The sequence below is a fragment of the Mesocricetus auratus genome, unplaced genomic scaffold (genome assembly GCF_017639785.1).
Source record: "Mesocricetus auratus isolate SY011 unplaced genomic scaffold, BCM_Maur_2.0 Super-Scaffold_6730, whole genome shotgun sequence".
Classification (NCBI taxonomy): Eukaryota; Metazoa; Chordata; class Mammalia; order Rodentia; family Cricetidae; genus Mesocricetus; species Mesocricetus auratus.
This window is the reverse complement of record NW_024429184.1, coordinates 77620610-77627252: the sequence shown is the minus strand read 5'-3', so window position 1 is coordinate 77627252 and position 6643 is coordinate 77620610.

Below are 6643 nucleotides of genomic sequence, written 5' to 3'. Positions count from 1 at the left end.
AGTCGTTTAGAAAATCTTCTACAGCTGGACCTTATGGAAGTATTTTCTCAATTGAGGTTTCCACATCCCAGATGACTCTAGCTGGTGTCAAGTTGACATAAAACTAGCCAAGACAGTATCTTTTATGTATTTCTTTAAGTTACATGTATTTAAGTTATTATTCTTTATGTCTGAATCCAGAGTTTGTGTGGGTTTTTTGTTTAATTGAAAATATATTTTTGTACAATGTATTCTGATTATAGTTTCCCTCCTCTAACACTTCCCTGATGTCTTATTTAATATGTAGTTACTACATGAATGGTGAACTCATGGCCAGTGTTGTTGTGGTTCTACGTTGAATGATGCTTGTCTAACACTGATTTCCTCCCCTTGGTAGGCATCCTAGCTTTTTGAGTTTAGGAAACTATTTCACCACTTCACAAGGAGTCACTTGAAGTAACAAAATCACCAGCAAACGCTACAAAAATGCATAATAGCTGGCACAAAATAAACTACAAGACACTTGCTTGCAGTATAGGAAGAATTGTGCTAATTTTATTGAGCCCAAGTGGAAGTGCTCTTATGCCAAATGGCTCAAAGATTTTGCCCCTACACACATGTTCCTAAGTGATGATGTAAATCCTGGAATTATTTGAGGGATATAAATACATTTTACTGTCAGTTAATTTAGAAATATCAAATCTGTGAACAATGACATAGATATTCATATAATGTAGAGACAAAAATAAATGTATTAGTGTGAGTATATTTCTCAGTGAAGTTCTTAGCTACACTAAGTTCCCAATAACTACATTTTGAATGAATGTTATTTAATATGGCTAGAAGTTATGATGTTTTCTTAAAGTTTAATAAATTCTCTAGCATCTGCTGGAAGAATCAAAGCACAAGCAGGCTTTTACCTAATCTTTTTGCCTCTTCACTTAGTAAGGAGGATTTTCAAGACCTTAACGGCTTGAGGGTGGGTGACAGGAAGTTCCCTTTTGAGTCTTTGCAGTTTGAGTCATAAAAGGGTTTCACAGAATGTGAGTAATGAAGAATGAGGAGTACCAAAAAGCTTGGGAATATTTTGTAAAGTTGAATGAGTTCTCCAGAATGAGAACTAATGTAGATAGTAAAACAAAGATGGGAAGCAGAGAGACAACTGAATAACTACAAACAAGATAAGGCTCCAAGAGCCACCCGTCACCAGCCCTGGGTGATGACAATAATGGAGAGAATAGGGGGTTCATGCTCAGGCCACACCTTTTTGGCTCTCATATGATGTACATCACTTAGGTCTCGTTACAGCTTTATTCAGCAGGTTAGCATGTGAACATTTTAAGGAGGATCTAGAGAATTGAATGAATCTGTTGATATCTAGAAACTTCCCTCATGCAGGGAAGTGAGTGGTGGTACTTGTGAATCCATGTCCAATGTTCTCCTATGTATCCTCACTGGACTTTATCTACTGAAGTGCAAGCTTTAAGCCAAGGATTTAATGAGTAGAATACAAAAGAAACATGAATAACTGAAGCAACTGGGTCACATTCAGAATCCGCTGATTAAATTCATAGGCTCAGAACACTGCTTAAATGGAAAACACTTAAGGATGGTGTTTCTCACATTAATTTTTTTCTCTTTTTTCATTGTTTTATAATTTATACTTGTGTATAACTTGTTTTGATCAAGTTCAGCCCTTATTCCTTCACCTTCAATTTCTCCTCCATATAGTATTCCCTTCCAATTTCATGTATTATTTTTTAACACCTTGAATCCACTTAATATATACAGTATGTGTATGAATATAGGACCATTTAATGAATCACAGGTAGCCTCTTGGGAGCCATAACCTTGAAGAAAACGGACTCTCCATCTCCCATCTACTAACAGTTGCCAATAGCTCCTTGTCTAGGGCTTGGACTTCATGACTAGGTACTACACCTCCTATGCTTGTATTTTGTTTGTCATGATCTTGGAAATTGTGGTAGTTTGAAAGTAATTGACCCCCATAAGTTCATAGGGAGTGGCACTATTAGGAGGTGTGACTTTGTTGGAGTACATGTGGCCTGGATGAAGGAAGTGTGTCACTCTGGGGGTAGACTTTGAGGTTTCCTATGCTCAAGATACCACCCAGTGATACAGTCCTTGCTATTACCTTCTGATTAAGATATAGCTAGCTCCATGTCTTCCTGCATGCCATCATACTCCCCTCCATGATGATAATGGACTGAGCCTCTGAAACTGTAAGACACCCCAATTAAATGTTTTCTTTATAAGAGTGACCGTGGTCATGGTGTCTCTTCACAGCAATAGAAACCCAAAGACAGGAAGGTCTTGTGATATCCTCACAACCATCATGAGTTAGTAGGAGCAATTTTCCTGTTTTCTGGAAAACATTGTTTTCTATAGTCATCTATCATTTCTGACTTTTTCCATGCTTTCCCTCTCCCATGTTGTTCTCTGATCCTTGGCACAAGTGTCCTATTTAGGGGCAAACACTCTCTTCTCTCTTATTCTCTGTGTTGATTCAGTGTGCATTCCTGTGCTAATCACCATCTGAAAGAAGCTTCTCTGATCAGGATTAGAGACGCTCTAATCTGTAAGTATAACTTTTAAGTCATCAGGATTTGGTTTAATGTTACATCCTTTTAGCAGAATAGTAGTAGCAGATTCTTCCCTAGGGACTGTTACCTACCTATCCATTGGTTCTTGCCTTTGTTACCAGTGTCAGGCATTAGTTCCATCTTGTAAAGTGGGCTTTAAATCCTGTTGTAAAATGGTTGGTTACTCCCTTAACTTTCATACCAGTAGTGCACCAGGGGGTGACTTGCCAGGCAGGTTGTTATTGTAGCTTGCAGGCCTCACAGCTGGGTAAGACTGATAATTACTTATCGTATATAGTACCTTTCAGCACTATGAAATTACCCAGGTTGGTACTAGTGTGATTTTTCCATATCTCCTGACTGAAGTATACAGTATCTTCAGCAATAGGTTCTTGCCCCTAAGTTACAGAAGGTATCCAAAGAAATGACAATAGCCTCTAGTGATTGGGAAGGTCTCTGGGACCTCTGGGACCAACAACTGTATAGAAGGTAACTCATTCTTGGCTCTGGGTTTTTTATTTGATAGCTCATGATGTCTAGGAGAGGCATCCCACATTATAGGGTAACTCTATGTAAACTATGCACATAGGAGTAGGTTTCCATATGACTTTTCCAAAACGTCTTTAATGTTAGTTATCCCTCTCCATACTCCCTGACTTCCATTTCCTCCATACCACTTAATCTTTCTTGATCTATTATTCCTAATTCTCTCTTTATATCAACTGGATTTTACTTCTAGATAAGAGAATCAAGGTCAGAGAGGTAAATAGATTTATACAAAGTCACACAGCAGTTAACAGCCAGCCCTCAAGCTCATTTCTTGATATTCTGGATTTCCTGCCATCCATATGCCATTTCTATTTATTATACTCTTTTGCTTTTTTGCCCCCACTTCCAACAGACTCAGGATTTTGAATTTTCACGATAGAGTCTCAAATACATGGTGTGAGGAAATAGTCTCTGTGGTCTACAGATAAGAATTGCAGCCTTCCCTGCTGTATTAATTAATGGCCTCATTAATCCACATTTAACTGTTCAATTAAATGTTTAATGTAACACTTAGAGGTGCCATCAATTACTGTGTGAGAATCAACTCTTGGAAATTGGAGGCTGGAAGCTGCTATGAACATGTGCAAAATTGCTGTCATTCGGACACACCATGTTATCGCATGGTGCTCTATTCAACAAAGGTGTGTTACAGCTCCAGCTTAAGTCAAGGTGGATTAAATCAGTGTATGGGAGAAGAATGGAATTAAATGCTTTGCTGTAATGACTCGTAGCCTCACAAGTACCTCATTAATTGTAGGTGCTACATGACATGAATGTACATGGGGATGGCAAATATAATATTTCGAATGCTTTCCTTTCCTAGAAATACCCCAGAGAGAAAGAAAAATGACCTCAGTAGTGGTTGCTGAAAACACATGCCAGCTTGATTTCCTTTGCTATAAAGTTAACAGGAAGTGCCTGAGCTCAAAGAAAGGCAATTTTCATTTCCACCAAATATATTTCAACCTGACTTAAACAAGCAATGCGAGAAGGTTCATAATGGCAATTGTTCATTATGTTAGTAAAATTGGAAAGATTACTTTTATGTCAGAGTTTCCCTAAGCAGACCCCTAGACTAAAGCTGGCAGTCACTTCTTTGGAAGGCCACCAGGTTCATGGCATGTATTGTTTGAGGCATCATGGGAGAGAGAAAGGTCATGTCCTGAATGTAAGAAAAATTTCATGGGAAGTTTGATCAGACAAGAAACCGCTGTTATCCTAAGTGAGGACCAGTGTCTTCCTTTGAATTCACTGGTTGAGATACGGTGGAGACTTGGCCTTTGTGAGAAAAGACTTTAGGATGCTAGGAAAGAATCATTAGTGCTTGGCTCCTGAGGGTCTGCCCTCTGCAGCCTGACTCAAAATAAAACACATAGAAACTCTAGCCTTAGGTTTGCTTAATTTAGGCCAGTGATTACCAGCTGGGTTGTCACTAGCCACATAGAATAGCATCACAGAAACACCTGGGCTGTCATCAGGAGAGGCCCTGCCACCAGAGATGAGGAACTTTTATGGTATAGGAATACATCATCTCAGACTTCTCAGGAGATGTGAGCAATGAATCAATATTCCATCACATTGACCTTCAAAGTTCTCATATCAACAAGGGTGAGGTAACAATGAACATGCTTTCCCAATGATGGGCAAGAAAGGTAAAACACAACAACAACAACAACAAAAACAAATACCATCAGGAGCCACTCAAACTCCCAGAGCTCCCAAGAGCACTAACTTTCTTTCTTTAGTGTGTTTTGAAGTAGCCTTTGATTCATGGGTTAGAAATCAGGGCTCTTTAATAGTTGTTGGGCTGGGTATTATTCTAGATAGTCAGAATATTAAAAAGATGAATTTCTAGGTATCAAGTTAATGGATACTTATAACTATGGGATGAAGGCTTCAGCTAGAAATCTAAGAGAACTCTAGAAACCAGACTATCTCTAAATCTTGGAAGATAGAAGGGAGTTGTGACACCTGAATTAGCTAGATAAAGGAAGTTTCCTGCAGGCAGAGGAAACAGGATGAGCAAGGGATAGATAGGAAGCTTAAAAAAGTAACATGCGCAGGAACATAGAAAGGGTCTATTGTTAGGGTGGGAGACACTGGGGTAAATGTAGACAATCATAGAAGTTCCTGCTAACCAGCTTGGCCTTCACCCTCTGGGTATCTGAAAGCTGCTGAGAACAGCTAGCTGACCAAGTCCTCCTCATAAACTCATTCATGCAGGCACTTCATTCACTGAAGAAGTTCTCACTGGTTGGTTCCTTTATGATAGAACCTGTTTCTGCCACCGAGACACAAAGAAGAGCAGATACAACATGGTCCTTCCCAGAGAACATGTGAGTGGGGCGACGTCATTAACTAGAACATGGTATATGCAGTTTACTCCCATCTGCTCACTTATCCTGTCTGTACTCAGTATAGTTATCCAACTAGAGAAGAGAATGGACACACAGAGTGTTCAGGGCTGAAGAAATACCCCTGTGCCAGTGCCCTAGAGCTGTGGTAAACTACTGTTTCTTCCATGAAATTACTACTATTGCCAATCTGAAGTTTACTTCTGATGAAGTTTTGTGATAGAATTGGATTCTTTATGCTTGTTAGTTATTGCCTTTTTAAAATAATGTGACAATCATTGAAGACAATCAACCTAGAGGAAGAAAGGTTTGGTTTAGTTTATGTTTTCAGTCCAAAGTCAGTTGCCCCCCTCACTATTTTTGGGTTTGTTACAGGCAGAAACATTGTGGAGGGAAATTATATATAGCCAGATATAGCTGCTCACTTCATGGAAGCTGGAATGCAAAGGTATTAAGAGCCAGGGTCAACATATAGTCTTCAAGAACACACATCTACAACACCTACTTTCTCTAACTAGGTCCTCCCAAAGCTTCCAACACTTCCCAAAAGATCATAACTGGTTGGAGAGCAGACCAAGCCTGTTGAAGGAGGGGTCATATTGGAAACATAACATTATCCTATGATGGATATGAATTCCATTGTGTTCTTCCAAAGTCTCTGTGTTGATGCCTGAATTTCAATGTGATTGTACTGGAAACAGATTTTTGTTGTTGCTTTGCATTTGTTTGTTTTTCAAGATAGGGCTTCTCATTGTAGCCCTGGATGTCCTGGAACTCATTCTGTAGACCAGGCTGGACTTGAACTCAGAGATCCTGAGTACTAGGATTAAATTTATACACACCGCCTACCTACCTGCCTTTGGAAACAGAATTTTAAAGGTTGTAGCAAGGGTAAATGAGGGTCATAAAGTTGCCCTCTCATTTGGGCTTGTTCCCCCATAAGAAGAGGAATATACATCAGAGGTCATTTTTTCCCTTCTTGTGGAGAAAAAGCCATGAAGACACAATAGAAAGGCAGCCATTGTCAGCGTCATAAAAAAATCATCTATGGTACCTTGATCTTAGGCTTCTATCCTCTAGAAATATGTGAAGAAAATTTCCTATTGTTTGAGCCATGTGATCTGTGCTATTTTCTTAAGGCATCTTGAGCTAGTTAAT